General features: G+C 37.5%; 1 protein-coding gene across 1 annotated transcript in view; it reads left to right on the forward strand.

Moving 5' to 3' along the window:
* The window catches only part of si:dkeyp-14d3.1 (transmembrane protein 132C), a 130831-nt gene that overhangs the window by 29481 nt on the left and 85119 nt on the right, over positions 1-16231 (forward strand). The window lies entirely within an intron of this gene.

Consider the following 16231-nt stretch of genomic DNA (forward strand, 5'->3'; position numbering starts at 1 on the left):
TCCAGACTTGCGTCCTTCCTGTGCTACATTTAATTACTGACTAGTTGTCCTGAAGTGATAAAGCAGTGAATTTTTTTTCTTTTCCTAAACCGAGAAACTATGAATGATTTCTTTCATCAGTCAAATGAACAGGCCAGGCTGGCCACATGGGCAATGCCTGTGGTGTTTTTATTTGGCAGGGTAGTGCATGGCGGGTGCAGTTTGGCCATCTGAGAGCGACAGATATGGAAAGGGCCTCTGTGTGGTCCTAGGTGATAAGGCTGTCCTCATACATGCATTTGTTAGGACGCTTAATCACCAGAGCGAGAAGACTTTGATCTCTATATTCACTACATCATTATCATCTGTGTACTACACACTTCTGTGTTGGCCATTGTTAGCTGTGTAGCCCGAATGAAGGATGAGCTTATGATCCTGTGAAATCTGTCAAACAGACCTTCTGATACTGTAGTTTTAAAATGTTTATTAGATCCTGAGTTTGGTACATTTAAAAACAAAATCCAATGCCAAGTCCTTCATATTCCATGTCTTAGTTTTTTACCGGATTCAACTTGAGCATGGGTAAACAACACACTGAATTTGTATTAAAATCCTCACTTAAAGTAAATTAAAATGGCCACTGAGCCCTTCAGTAAATCTTTTCTCTCCTTCAGTTTTCACCTTCGTCTCATCCATTATGCTGAAAGGCTCATGCTGGGATAGATGTTATGCAATGAAAGCTAATTTCACATATATTTAATAGCCAATCATCCAGCCAATTTATTGCTATGTGGATGCCCAGCATGGTATGCCTTGCTGGGTTATTTCTGTCTGACATGCTCTTTTTAATTTGATTGGTTCTGATTTGATTTGACCTCCTCTGTGTTGATAGGATCTGTCACTCAGAAGCAGAAAAATGTTTTACTGTAGTTTACTTTCCTCAGATTTAGGGGGATTTTGGTGTGGAGCATTTAATGGTTTCTACTTTTAGTCACTATCATGAGTCATCCTGACATACAAGTACATTTCTATGTCCTGTCTCCTCTCTCTTTTTATAAGCCATCATCCACTGGAGAAAAATGACATGGTTTGCATAGCACTAATGCCAAGGTGGAGAGATCCTGTTTAGATGGCACTCATGTTTAAAAATACAGTATGCCTCATAGCGTAAAGTAATCTGGAATAGGAGTGTGCATAATAGTGGCCACCAAATGCTCATACGAGGATTTTATTTTCATTTGATGATACAAGCTACCTCTTATTTTACTCTCACCGCAGATTTTCTAAACACATGTCTTACCCCATTCCCTTGAGTTGCGATTTCCCGCTGAATGAAAAACCATTTAATTTAATTGCATTTTCATGAGTTTTGTTTTCTACAGCTCCCTGCAGTGAGAGCATTCTCAGAATACTGCTTCATTTGCATATGGCACATCATATCTATAAATACTGCACATCACTAACACCTGTTTTCATTACAGAGTGCACGTATGCACCAAATGATAATATAGCAATGGTTTGATGATAAACAAAATATCCCTATAAATGGGACTATTATCCAAAATGTGTGTCACATCTTAAAAGAATAATGTAATAATGACATTGACAAATAAGGCAGGGTATAGGAGCCATCGTTAGCTTCCACACCCCACCCCCATATTTATAATTTGAATTTTATAAGCAACCAAATGGTGAAATGTAACCACTAGTGAGTACTTAATGTAGAAATGTAAATACCACTAAATGTTTATTTCATTGAGAAAGCCATTTTTATGTGGTTTGAAATCCCCTCTCACTTCGTAATTTGAAGTGTCCCAATCTTCTGTGTGTGTGTGTGTGTGTGTGTGTGTGTGTGTGTGTGTGTGTGTGTGTGTGTGTGTGTGTGTGTGTGTGTGTGTGGGTGTGTGTGTGTGTGTGTGTGGGTGGGTGGGTGGGTGTGTGTGTTCACAAATTCAAATTAAAGTGTCTGGTATTCAAAATATTTAAGTTAATCAGGTTCAATCAGTCAGATTCTGATTTAAAGATTTGAGGTGGGTGAAAAACATGATGTCGCTAAAATGGGATTAGTCAAAGTAAGACACCAAAATTCAAGAGGAAAAATTTGCACTTGTACATCAGGAAAGGCTACTTCTTCCTCTGATTTTTCTTCCTTTCTTTTTTTTTTTAAAGAACACTTTAATCAGAATTCAATACTATTATTTTAAAGAGGTGAGTTTAAACCACATCAATGCAGACACATTGTTTTCAAAGTAAAATATATCTATATGCTATAAATTCAGTGGTATTTAAACTCAACACTACACAAACATTCAGCAGTAAGTATTTAGTTGCTAAGATTAAAATGATTATGGCTATAATTTGTCTCCACTACAGGGTTTGCTGCAGTATTTTAAAGCAGATGTGGGCCAAATAACCTGAAACAAAGACCATCTGCATTAACATCATAAAAAATGTATATACTTTTATGAAATAAAGCATTAATCTTCAGCAAAAAGAGCACAGGTACTATCTCACAGGGCAAATGCCATGTGGGCAACATTTAACCGTCAGTTACAAAGTAAATGGATGTCAAGACAAGATGCGTGAGGATCTAGGGGGCTTACCTGAACCAATCTCCTACAAATTATATTTAGCTATATAACACAGCAAATACAGAATACTCCATTTTCCTTTAATCAAATAAATGATAATAATAATAATGAGGAATTGTTTTTAATGAACTTTTATGGATGCCAAGTCGCAAACAATATAATAATACAGAGCGTATCTGTAAAATGTCCACTGATTACATTTAAATGAAACCACTGGCCTTTGCTGCCCTAACCTAACCACAAGCAGGACTTATACGAACCCCGCTGTCTGGTATCTAGGTCTTGCACTTTCTGTACTGTGTGGTTCAAAACATAGGACTCCTGTCACTGGAAAAAATATTCACATTGAGCATAACAGGTAGCAATTACATTTCCATTGAGATGTACTTGTCAAAAGAATCTAGTAGTTGAAAGTAATGGTATTGGAAACATAATTAAACTACGAAACTTTTCTAGTACCAAACCCCATACTGTAAAGTGACAGTCACTGTTGGCGATGCAAGTCATCATCTGTTACAAAATTGTTAAACTCTAATGAAGTAAGAAATGTTAGTAAATGCAATATTGCTATGCTATTATACCATCAACCGGCTAATGACATCAAGATATTTCAAGACATTTTCAACAAGTTCACACGTCCTGCAGTCATGTCATAACCAGGTGATATAAATCTTTTGAAGTTTTACTAAATGGAATTATTATATGTAACATGTTTCATGACAAACAAGAGTTACCTCTTCTAATGTCTTCAAAGAATAGACATTTCTGCAAACACATCAGATTCTGCACAGTTTCAGGGGAGTCAAATGACAGAAGAAAACACTGAAAAGGCACTTAAGACTTTAAAACCATTAAATTTAATATGCAAGTAATGTATAAGCTGAAGTCATTATCATAATATGTTTTCTGGTATCACTGTGCAAGCAATTTAGATTGTTATATGTCACTGATAATTCATTATTATCCCTTAGTATTATACGGTTCATATGCAAATGAAATGCAATGAAGGAAATTATTTTAAAGATAATTTTCCTCCAGCACTCTCAAGTGGTATAAAAAAAAACAGAGCATAAAAGGAAATTGCTCTATTTTCTATCATGGTACAGTGCTGCTATACAGCATGAGTCACTGTACAGTGAGGGTCATTATGTGTACATTGTCCTCTGTGGCTTTACTCAGCCGTTGTTTTAACAATAGATTAGACGGTTTAAGTAAGAGAACATTTCGAGAGAACATACATTCTCCCTGGCATAGTGTATTTCTCACCTCTCTGTATATGCAGATTACGTCCCACACAAAAAGTTCTCTTCCTGTTGTACTGAAGTAACAATTGAGCAAACACACACCATTGGTGATAGGTTGGCGGCCTGTTCGGGACTGTGTCAAAATCATTAGTATTTTTTTTAAAAAGCAGGGCCCTCCCCAGCGTCATTCAAAGAGTACTACACCAATTTAGCATTGATTTTTTTTTTTTTTATGCTTTTTCTTCCTCATTAAAACCTGGTGCCTACATTAACCACGATTCAAATCAAGTGCCGACAGTTCAGTCAGAGATTTGGGTGTGTTATGCTATTAGCAGTAAATGCAGCCTTGAGCTTGCTTCTTTCTAACTCAGCACCACCAGATTTTTTCGTTTTCAAACTTGTAGTCTTCAGACACAGCCGACGCTGTCTCAAGTGATGTCACTTGAGTCAACTTATTACATTTCACACAGCTCCCTCTGGAGCCACAAAAGGCTGTATTTGACTTTTTTCACATATACAGTAGTATTCCCCAAAACCTTTAAACAAACTTTGATGTGTAAAATGGGTGGAGCTCCGCTTTGATATTTTCTTTTACTCCTCCCATTGACTAAAAGAAGAAAAACGCAACAGCTATCCCATCAATATCTCAAAATAATGTAAAAGCATTGGTGCAAATTGTTTACCATTAAACAACCACATACCACATAGCCACCACTGCACACATCAGCACTGAAATTACGAAATTGCCAGATTTATAGCAAACATTACAAAGTGTCAAGACCAGCCACTACGAATAAATAAGTATCATTAAATAAATAAATGTCACCCCACCGTAGTTCTGCTTGCTGTTATGATGCAGAATAAGGTTTAGAGGTGAGTGTGTATTGGCTAGCGAAATTTCTTTCGATTAATAACTGTAAAGATCCACTTGTACTGCTTTTCTCAAAACTGACATAAATCTTACAAGGGAGGCTAAATAAACCACGTCAGTGTTGTGAAAAAGATAAAAGACCGTCCCCTGCTCCTCCAAAAAGGCAGACTACCAACCCTCATTAGAATGTCCTCCCCTTTCTCTGAGCTCTCCTCCCCCCTGATTTTTGTACAACCCCTTAGGAAAAACCTTGAAAACCTTTCATGCACACATAGTATCAATATAGAAATATGAAATTGACTGTTAAATTTTAAGTTTTTTGTGCGATCAACGATTACATTTTGTCAAATGGATATAAAGTGCGTTGACTTGGGAGTGACGTTACATTTAGATCCTACAAGTGTCTCTCAAAAGTATTTAGTTTGATCTTCCTCCCTTGGGTGCCATTTGTCTTGCCTTTAACAAGAGCTAAAATGGCAAAGATTGGAAAGAAATTGGTTGCAATGACACGGAATTCTGTGTTGTCATCAGTGTGGTGATAATAAGTGTTATTGCTGTGGTTGTACTTTCATATACGTTTTGTATGTGTGTGCTTGTGTGTGGTGAGAGGATGTGGAAACTGGGCTGATATGCTTGTATGTATTCTTTGTGCGTGTAATGCAGACGTGTGGCAGATGCAGGTGTGTTGTGTGTACACTTCCATGGCTGTTTGTGTGATTACACTGCCGTGCGTGCCAAGCAGATAAACACCGCTGGTCTTCTGCATGCAGTTTGTTTAATCGTTTGCCTCCCGTAGAGAACATTCTACCAAACATTTGTTTGCAAACAGATTTCAATAAAACTGTCAGCCTTTTGCAATCACCTCGTGTATTGCAGTCCTGTCTGTGTGTGTATGGAAGTGTTTGTGCATGTGTTTGTGTGTAAACAGAGGTGTTTATGCATGTGTTTATGTGTGTACAGAAGTGTTTGTGTAAGTATGCTGACATGTTTGAGTACCGTGCTATGCTCACACTGTGAACACCAAAAGTAGCGTATGAGCGACTGTGATAGAATCAATTTGCCTCCGCTTTAAAAGGCAGCACATCACTGAACAAATTATCTACCATTACGCTTCATTATGTGTGCTGATAGACAACAGTGACTAATGTATGCAAGAGGCAATGGGGGGGGGGTAACCAGAGTAGAATAATTCTCCAGAAAAGGGTTAAACCTCCTTCTGAGTATGAGTCTAACAAATTAATATTTTTCTTTAAGACGTATTCAATCCGCAACTTATGATTATTTTCATTATTGAATATTTTGTGGATATTTTTTTGACTAATCAATAAAAGGATTGTTGGATTTTTTCAAGTCTAACAATGCAATACAAACGCATCACACAACATTACACTGCATTTACTATTTATACATTAAAAGAGGTATGGGCCAATGCAACCATCCCTCCTCTCCATGCTGGACACAAAGCAATGCCTTCATAGAGCGACTACCATAGGAAACAGGGGAAGAGGGAGGTGAGTCCTCATTATGGTAAAAAGGTCTTTTAAAGTTCCACTGATATGAGCTAATATTAGGCTCCAGCAGGCCGAGTGGACTGTAGACAAATTAAGTGGGTGTTTTCCAAAGTGGCAGTCTTCGCTGTAGAAAATTCCCTCCTCTTATTTCCACGTACAGTCTTACTGTGCAGAGTTGTGACAGAGAGATACAACCTGGTAGTTGCATGTAGGTTTGTTGCCAGGACACAACATCCGCAATAACCCTGTGCGCACCTGCCAGGAGTAAGATACAAGGGCTGCAACTAATGATTACTTTCCATTATTGATTAATCTACCGATTTTTTTCTCGATTAATCGCTCGTCTATAAAATGTCAGAGGATAGTGAAAAATGCCTATCACAATTTTTTAAAGCCCAAGGTGATGTCTTCATATTTCTTGTTTTATCTCACCAACAGTCAGAAACACAAAGATATTGAGCCTGCTATTGTGAAATTGGCTGGAACCAGTGATTTTTGGTTATTTTACTTAGAAATAACTGTAATGATGAATCAGTTATGAAAACTGTTGCGGCCGATAACTCTTTCAACTTACCCAAGACATGAGTATTACATTATGACAGAAAAAAAATAGAAAAAAAAAATCAAAGATAGTCAATTTACTATTACAAAATACAGAAAAAAGCTGGAACCTCTCTGATTAATTTTCTGTGGTTATTGGTTATTGGTTATTAATCTGGTCTAGAAAAAAACTCCTTAGAATAGCCTTCCCCTTATCAACTGGCTCACATGGTACAATAGTTATTCACATGTGCATACAGTGTAATTCAGTGTAAAAATTGAAACTATTAGCTCCCCAGTTCACTATGTGTTAATTTGCTCATTAACACATTCACATACAGTCACTCTGGTCTGTAGGCTAACAGCATGGCAAGTGAAGTCAGCTGCAAACATGTTGTTTCAGCTGCCAGTTTGTAGCTTCTGATCACTAATAGCTTGAGAAAAAAGTCCCTGTAAAACAATACTTCATAGAGAATAAATGAATAACCGCTCAGCTTGAGAAATGGAGATATGAGAACATGAATGGTTAGCTGGCTTAAGCCAAATGCGAGACCCCCTCTCATCACGTAAGACCACAGCACACAGATCAACTCAGTGGTCACATACTCATATCTGATTCATTATAGTGCAATCTCATTTGAAAGCCATCATCGCCGGCTATAAACAGACTGTGAATCAGCAGCCGCTGTGGTGCTTCTGCAGTGGAAAATATGTGATGAAAGACTAAGAAAATGCCTTGTCATTTATTGGCAGGCAGTGATTCCATAAGCTATTTTCCTAAAACAGCTTCTCTATTTGAAAGTGGAAAAAACGAAGCACTCCAGGGACCAGATATAAATGATTAAGACTAAATGTATCTGAGAGAGTGGCTTCTAACATGCATTAAATAAATCTTGTCAGATGTCTCCTAGTCATTATGAGTCATTTCTTTGTAGTTTTCCATTTAGTCTGTGAGAGGTTTCATATTATTATTTTATTCTAAAACAAACTGTCTTCTTTCCTGTTAAAGAGGCAAATATTGTCACAGCAGAGAGTGTGTGGAGCCGTCTTGGATGCGGTAATACACCTTCCTGCAAAAGAAAAAAAACAACAACAAAGAAAAACCCCCAACAAAAACCAACGCACAGCACTTGTGAATTTTGAAGAGCTGTTTTGTTTTAAGGAGTCTCCTCACGGCTTTAATAAGGCAGCAAGACGGGTGCTACAAGGTGTCAAACATCAACATGTCCTATGCTGCGCGTGCCGATTTAAATCTGTCCTATTAAGTTTGTTACATTTTTATTACCTCGTACAGTGCGTGGCCTTGCCAGCGGCTGACTGAGGCCCTGTTAACGAACGCTGCTGCCAAAAGCTCGGTACACAGAGAGGTGGCAGTGCTGCGATAGAGCAGAGCAAAGTGGTGCATAGCTCCCACATCTAGCCCCCATCGATCCCTCACAGCTCCACGGGGGGTCTTATCATCTGCCTCGGATGCCTCTAATCGCTCTTTTAGTGAAAATACATTATTGTACACCCAGGAATAGCTTTCATATATAATTAGACAGCAATACAGATGTTCTGTTGGCGTACCTGTTATATAGGAGGTTGTGTTTGCTTTGTAATTTGATGTCTGCAAACAGAATGATTGGCATTAAATTTGTGTCACGATTCTGCAAGATGGGACATTTTCAAAAATCCCCTCCACACTTGGTCTAGTGCTGATGAACATGACATAATTCAGTAGTTTTCACATTACAGGTAAGATTGAAATTGTGTTTTTTCCCCACAACTTTAATGCACAATAAAACTACACACAAATGTATGCTAAAGCAATAGTTTACAACATAAAAACAGCGAATGCATAATGGTTTTTGAAGTAGAAATAGCTCTCAGCAAACTTCCTGCGGAAAACCTGCATGCAATCTCCTCCAATGGTGTGTTTGCCCTGTTCGCAGAAATGTATGTGTACGTTACTTGAGTGGGCTGCGCCCACCTTCTTCTTGTTGTCTCCAAAAATACCTTGGTTGTGTGATTGTCGGTGCGTTTTCTAAGGAGGCAGAGGAGGAAGCCATTGGGCCGGAGTTCCCGCAGAAACAACAAGCCAGTGATGAACAGGGAGTGTCAACCGTGTGCAGTCGGTGTGGCAGGAAGCTGCGATATTTCCAATTTTGGGAAGCAGGCATCTTGCCTACAGTAAAGGTGTCTGACCATTGTGAGCAGCTTTTGTGAGAATTTGCATCTATTTTAAGTTTAGGGCAAGCCTGTTCCTACCTGCACTGAAAAAAAGGAAAACTGACTAAACAGAAGAAAACATCAAGTCATATGTTTAAGAGCTGAAACATTACTAATGAATTATTAGTATTCTTTCCTGAGTGAGCTGGGTTTTAATGTTTTTGTGTTACAAAATCCTGATTTTGTAATGGGACATTTTCACCAGGTAACTTAAATATATTTTGCAGACAAGTTGTTATCATGAAAAGAATAATTTCATTTGAGCAAACAAAGAAATATTCTGTGCTCAATTTATTTGCATGTCTGCCGTTGTCTGCAACATAATAACGTCACAATAACGTCCCATTGCCTGCTCACAATTTGGAAACAAATGCAACTCCATAGACTCCGTAGTGAAAAAGATAGGTGAATAATTCTCTCCTTGATTTCAGCAGCTGTTCCATGTTGTTGAATGTACTTACAGATAGTGTATCTTTCATTTTGATTCACTGATTACATTTGTAACCACCTTGACCTACTGAGATAAGATTAGCAGGCTAACTAAATGTTGACGAATATTAAATAAATTGAACCTCGCAATCAAATAACCTGCCAGAAGGCTAATAGAGGCCAAGCTCTCACCACTGATGAATATATTGACAAGAACAGAGCCTCAGAGATCACAATACTTTTCCTGCTCTCTTCATAATACATGCAGCGGTAATTATTTCTTTGCAGAATGACTGAATTAAATTACAATAATTCCTTCTGTTATTCAGTGCTAATTAATGGGTCATCTTATTCAATCCCCAGTCTTTTACTTACATTTTCTTTTGTCCCTCACACTTTTATTCCCTTCTAAGCATAAACAGGATCAAAGCATTTTTTCTTATAATTAATTACAGACTCTAAGCTAGACCCTTTTAGCTAGTAGTTTCATGTTTAATTAGGGTCAGTATTTTATGGAATTTTCCAGGCTTATAATGATAGTTTCCATTCCAAAGGCCTGGTTTAGATGTTAATATACAGTTGTCTTTTCAAATGACTGGTCATTCTTTATTATAGATGTTCATTTTTAAATGAATAAACATAATATATATATATGTGTATATATATAATAGTTTTGATTTAGTTTAATACACAATTGCATTATATAACACAATCTGTGGCAAAGCAGATGCAAATTTGATTTTTTTGTACTAAAAGACCCATCCATCCATCACCCTCACGATACCCCTAGAAATACAGTATGTCAAACAGGCTACACTTAAACCTTGACTCTTTGGCTCAGTATGATTGTATCATCCATTAGGCCTTGAATAATGCTCAGATTATTAGCAGTCAGGAAGTACAGAGATATGATTTAATGCCATTTCTTGGAGGGAACACAAAAGACTAAATTGAATGGTTTTCTTATTAATTTTCATTGACTTTAATTTGCCCTTAACACTCTGTAATTGGCACTGTAAATGGATGTATTATATCTTCCCTGATACTTGTTCAATCACAGTGGCTAATTATCTCTGTTGGTTGCATTCTTGCTGTTATCGGACGTAAATAAAAAAGTGGTCAACATAGGAAACGTGGTGATTCTCAAGGGCTCTCTCACTCCTGCATTCTTCTGATATTCAGATAAGGAGAGGTTGGAATAAAAATAAGAGGATTATCCTTCTATCACATATAAACACGATCAAATTCTTGATTAGTAGAATAAAATTTGGAAGACGTGAGAACACTTTGTTGTATCCAAATGCTTTTTTATGTTTTTTTCATCTATTTATTTATTTAGATGTCTTATCTCCAAAACCCCCAAATGATACTATTTGTAGTCTGTCCTTAAAGGAATAGTTCCACATTTTGGGAAATACATTTTTTCGCCTTCTTGCTGAGTTAGATAAGACGATCAATATGACTCTCATGTCTGTACAATAAATAAGAAGCTACCAAATATGTCTACCGGCAATACGTCTGGACATATTTTGTAACCTTTGAAGCCAGGCTAGCTGTTTCTAACTGTTTCTAGTCTTTGTGCTAAGCAAAGCTAACTGGCTGCCGGCTCTAGCTACAGAATTACCGTACAGACATTAGAATGGTATCGATCCTCTAATCGAACCCTTAACAAGAAAGTCTATTTCCCAAAATGTTGAACACCTTCTTTAAGGACAGTTTATTTCATTTTGGGACTTTTCTCAGTGATATTAACAACACAGCAAACAAAAAGACGAAGATTTTAATTTGATGAAGAACCGCTGCATTTAAATAATGTTGGTTGCAGTTTTACTAATTAAAACAAAAAATGTTGCACATTTGTTAATTATTATTATTATTATTATTATTATTATTATTATTATTATTATTATCTGTTCATCAAAAATATGAAATACATTTTATATAGTGTTGTCTTCAAGTCCTTCTTGGGGAAACATATTACAGATTGCCTCTGGCTTTGGATTTGAAGTTTGATAGAATGTGCTGTTGTCTCTTACTGGACCAATGTGAGAATGTCGAAATTGTCATTTTCCTCATTCTGTCACTTTATCTGTCAACAGCCAAAGACAAACTTACATTACACTTTTCTATTGTAATCCATGCTTTAGTCTTCAAGCTACAATTTACAGTCAAAAGCACTCCAAAGTTCTCAAATAATGCAAATTCCCACATATTAACAGTTGTAGGCTCAGCACCAGTCAGCCTAAAAAGACAAATGTTTCCAATTGTTTTAATTTTCATTGCCATGGCTCTCATGTTATTTAAATTTGACTTAGTGATTTGGCCTTTCAGAGGGCATAATGGTATGCAGTGTGTGAAGAGCCCAAGGACACAAGCTCTACTGGGACCGTAATCCGTAACTGTAACATAATCAGTGTCTGCTCTATTTCTCTACTGATTTTAAATTCTAGAAAGCACTGGAAGTCCAGCCAAAAGGCAAAGAGGGACACATAGCATTTATTTTGCCCGGTTTAACCTCACCGTGTTTATCACTCTGTTTTTTTGACAGTGAAGCCAGCATATTGCACAGTTTTGTTCACCATTACATTTTGTTGAACAAATTTGCATGACTTATCTAGTTTCATCTTGCTCAGGCAGGAGCAGTGTGGTATTCAGAGCTGATGTGCCTCCCTTCCCCTTTCATGATCCTCAGGTTGGATTTCTTTTGGCCTACAAATTGCCGGGCCAATCCGACACTTAACACATAATCTCTGTCCTGATTCTGATGACCTCTGTGCAAAACCCTGTTGGAAACCACTTCAAATGTAGGGATTTACTCAGTTGATCCCCACCTTGTGTGTCAACTAGTGTATATCTGGCTGACTGAATCCACCGATCAGGACAGTAAAATGTGTACCTAGCAACAGCTCTGCTCTCCACAGACATAGATACAGCCCCCTGTGATCGCAGTCCCCCTGTGCAGCCCCGCCCCCTTAGACCGGCATTAGAACAATGGTTTCAGGCTGGGTGCCATTATACTTCCATACAGTAGTCACACTTTTCCCTCTCCCTGTCCTGCCTTGCTGCTGTGCAGTGTCTGTAACAAGCATACCTTGAATGCATGATACTAAAGTCCCATAACATAGAAATACCTAACAACAGTTTCCACATCTACAGTATAGGTGTACTGTACAACACCATGCAATAGCTCTGGAGCACTATACCCACATTCCTATCTAGGATGAAGGAAACCCTTTCTGTTCAAATGCAGTTCAAACCCTTTAATTAAAAACTTATACCAAATACTTGTAAATCCAAACAATTTGTATATATTTTTTTCACGTTTCCATAGCTACCAACTCATCTCTCTGCCACAGGTGAAATGGGTCTTTCTTCTAAGAGCTATTCTTTCCCTTGACCATCAATCATGGCCAGTGTTAAGTGTTTTTACATTGTCTGATGATGTTGCACTAGCACTCAGAACTTAGGCAAGTGTCTACCCTTTAACACCATCTGTTAATGTGAACGGATGGGTGAATGCACGCACGTATGAATTATGAACATGTATGTATGAGTATGTGTGTATTTGGCTGCATGTATATGTACAAACAATTACAATGGAATACGTGTTTATGTGTGCGTATATATATATAAATATATATATATATATATGCATAACAAATACTGTCTATTACAAGAATCCCATCTCAAAGAGGCAGAGTCTCAGGAACTCAAAGCCAGATGGATTGGCCTAACTCTCAATTTATAATTCCAAAAAACGTGGTGCCTCCATTCTGATTAGCAAAAGCAAAGCATAATCTCATAAATCAACTGTAACTGAACCGGAAAGATGTTTCATTATCATCAGCGGTAACACTGAGAAAGACAGTATAACGATAGCTAGTGTCTATGGCCCCACCACTTACTCCCCCATTTTCTTTCACTCCCTCTTCTCAGAATTAGCCAACTTCTAATTCCCATATTATTATAGGAGGTGATTTTAACTCTGTATTAAATCCAGATCTTGATCGCTCCTCTATTTCAACTTCCGATAAGCCCTTCCACTCCTCATCTACAATTAAACAATATATATCAGAGTGCGGATATAATGGATATCTGGAGACTACACAACCCAGACAATGGAGAATATTCTTACTACTTCTCATACCTCAAAACATACTCCCACATTTACTATTTTCTGATCAACAAGTCACTTACGCACAGAGCAATAGAATCCAACACCTACAGTATTATTTCAGACCATGATCCTGTCACACTCAAATAGCTAACAGCAATTCACCTAAACCCACCCCAACTTGGCGCTTTACTATCTCACCCCTGAAAGACCGTAATTTTTATCAAGTATTTTGAACAAGAAATGGACATTCTTTGTAGAAACCAACAGCACCCCTGATATAACCACAAGTGGTCTCCGGAAAACAACAAAAGCAGTTCTAAGAGGTAGAATAATAGCATATTCCAAAAATAAGAAGAATATCTTTAATAAACACTCATGTTAAAATTATAAGCAAAGCTTTGGCATTAAGACTGAAATCTATAAGTTAGTCTTTTGTGCTCCTGGATCAGGCTGGTTTCATCACAGGAAGACATTCCTCAAAAAACATGCAAAAATTATTCAACCTAATTCATTTGCTGTATATAAAACCAAAATGGATACAAAGATTAAACATCCTGCCATTACCTTAACTCTAGATGCTGAAAAGGTGTTTGACAGGGTAGGCCATCCTTTTCTCTTTTCATCCTTAAACTATTTTGACTTTGGCCCCTACTTCATCAATGGGATTAAAAGTCTATATAACACACCCTCGGCATCTGTAATCATCAGTGGAAAACTATATAGATCATTTAACCTAAACAGGGGTATTAAGCAAGGATGCCCATTATCACCATTACTTTTTGGACTTTTCATAGAACCATTGCCTCAGTCATAAGACAGAATGACAGAATTTCAGGCATTAAAACCAGTCTATCAGTCTATATGCTGATGAAAACTGGTTGTATCCAAAAAAATCCCTAAACCTCCTTCCAGTCAGTCCATAATCAGATTAACAGCTTTGGACACATTTCTGGCTAGTTCATTAACTAGTTTTAGTCTGATATTCTGCCTCTAAGCCACTTTGACTGGGACACTGAGGTTGGGGACCTACCCTATAACCACACAACTCAATCAATTAGATACCTCAGAATCCATGTTCCGGCAAACCCAAATAATATATTCACATTCAATTTTTCCCATTACTATACAGCATCAAAGAAGACCTGGATAGATGGAATAAACTCCCCCTCTTTTTAATTGGCTGCATTTCCACCATAAAAATTAAAAAACGGAAAGCAAATGACATACTTAATCTCAAATGATCTCCTTCTACTCTTACTCCTATCTGGCATAACCCTATTTTTAAAATCATTAAGGAACCCATCAACTTCCCTGCATGGTAACCAGCCTGTGGCACCTTTTCAGTGGCAGCTCTCTCAAGACCTTTGACCTTCTCAAACCAACTTAGAACTTACCCCACCACTGTCATTACCAGTAAATACAGATGAAAGAGACTAAAAAATTGCTATCACACTTTCTATCATATACTATTTACAAACTGTTTTCTCATCATGACAACACTGTTTCAATACCAATTAATGAACATCAGAATTGAATATACATCATTCATACATCAATTGTCAAACTACATGCAAGAGTACATTCTCCATGTCACACAACTCAACAACTAATTCAGTACAAGAGTACATAGAGTACACTTCATCACTCATAAAATGTACCCTATGGCCTACACAGACAGTAACACCTGCACACACTGTCCCACTGCAATAGACAACCACTTCCATTCATTCTGGCTCTGCACACCAATCGGACTGTTTTGGTCAAAGGTCATGGGAAAGCTGTTTGAGATCCTCAACCTCAGCATCCCCCTCTCCCGCTCCATCTCTCTTTTAGGCGTGAGATCTCTCCTCACTTGCAATCCCACTTTCATCTCCAAACTTTCATCTTAATAGCATTAACTGTGGCCAAGAAAACCATATTACTCAACTACAAGGACAGAACAAAATTATCAATAAATCACTGGCTGAATCTGTTAACAGAACACGGAAACCTAGAAAAGCTCACATCAGCCCAGAAGGACAGTCTGATCCCATTCCATAACACCTGGTCTCCTTTCCTGCAGTTCCAGAGCTGATTCCTCTCTACACAGCCTCACTCACTCAGATCTTCACACCCATATATCTTCCCATACACACACACACCTATATATATATCTTAATGTCTTTGTGTTTCTGTTGTTGTTTTGTTAATACTTTTGTAAATAATACTTCTGTTACTCACCTGAGGTAGCCTAAAGAATAATGATAATAAAAAACAGAAAAACAGCACATCCACTACAAAAAAAAAAAGAACTTAGGCAAAAAAGTACATTTTTCCAGTTCCAAAGTGAACAGTTCACAACTTTATGGAATAAATGAATAAGTATTTCAGGAAACCAGGACAGATAATAACTGGATTAACAACAGAAAATGCTGAAGTAAAAGAAAGCCTTATTATTAAGTATTATACTGTCTAAAATTACCAGTAGCGGTGGAATATTTAGAACCTTTTCTTATGAAAAAGTAGCAGTACCACTCTAAGATAGGGGTGGGTGGATCGATCGAAAAATATCGATACTACAGATACAACGTCTCATTTTTGAAGATCAATTCTAGTGTCAATAGGATCAATACCAGTTTCAGTTTCTCTCTTCTATATTGCACCCATTTCATCAAAGAGTAGAACTGTCTGCAAACTGCAAAAAATGCTCCATTGTCATGAACACATCTAAGTGCATGCACTCTTTGCTTCTCAACTGC

Source organism: Xiphias gladius, chromosome 19 (genome assembly GCF_016859285.1).
Source record: "Xiphias gladius isolate SHS-SW01 ecotype Sanya breed wild chromosome 19, ASM1685928v1, whole genome shotgun sequence".
In the NCBI taxonomy this organism is placed as follows: domain Eukaryota; kingdom Metazoa; phylum Chordata; class Actinopteri; order Istiophoriformes; family Xiphiidae; genus Xiphias; species Xiphias gladius.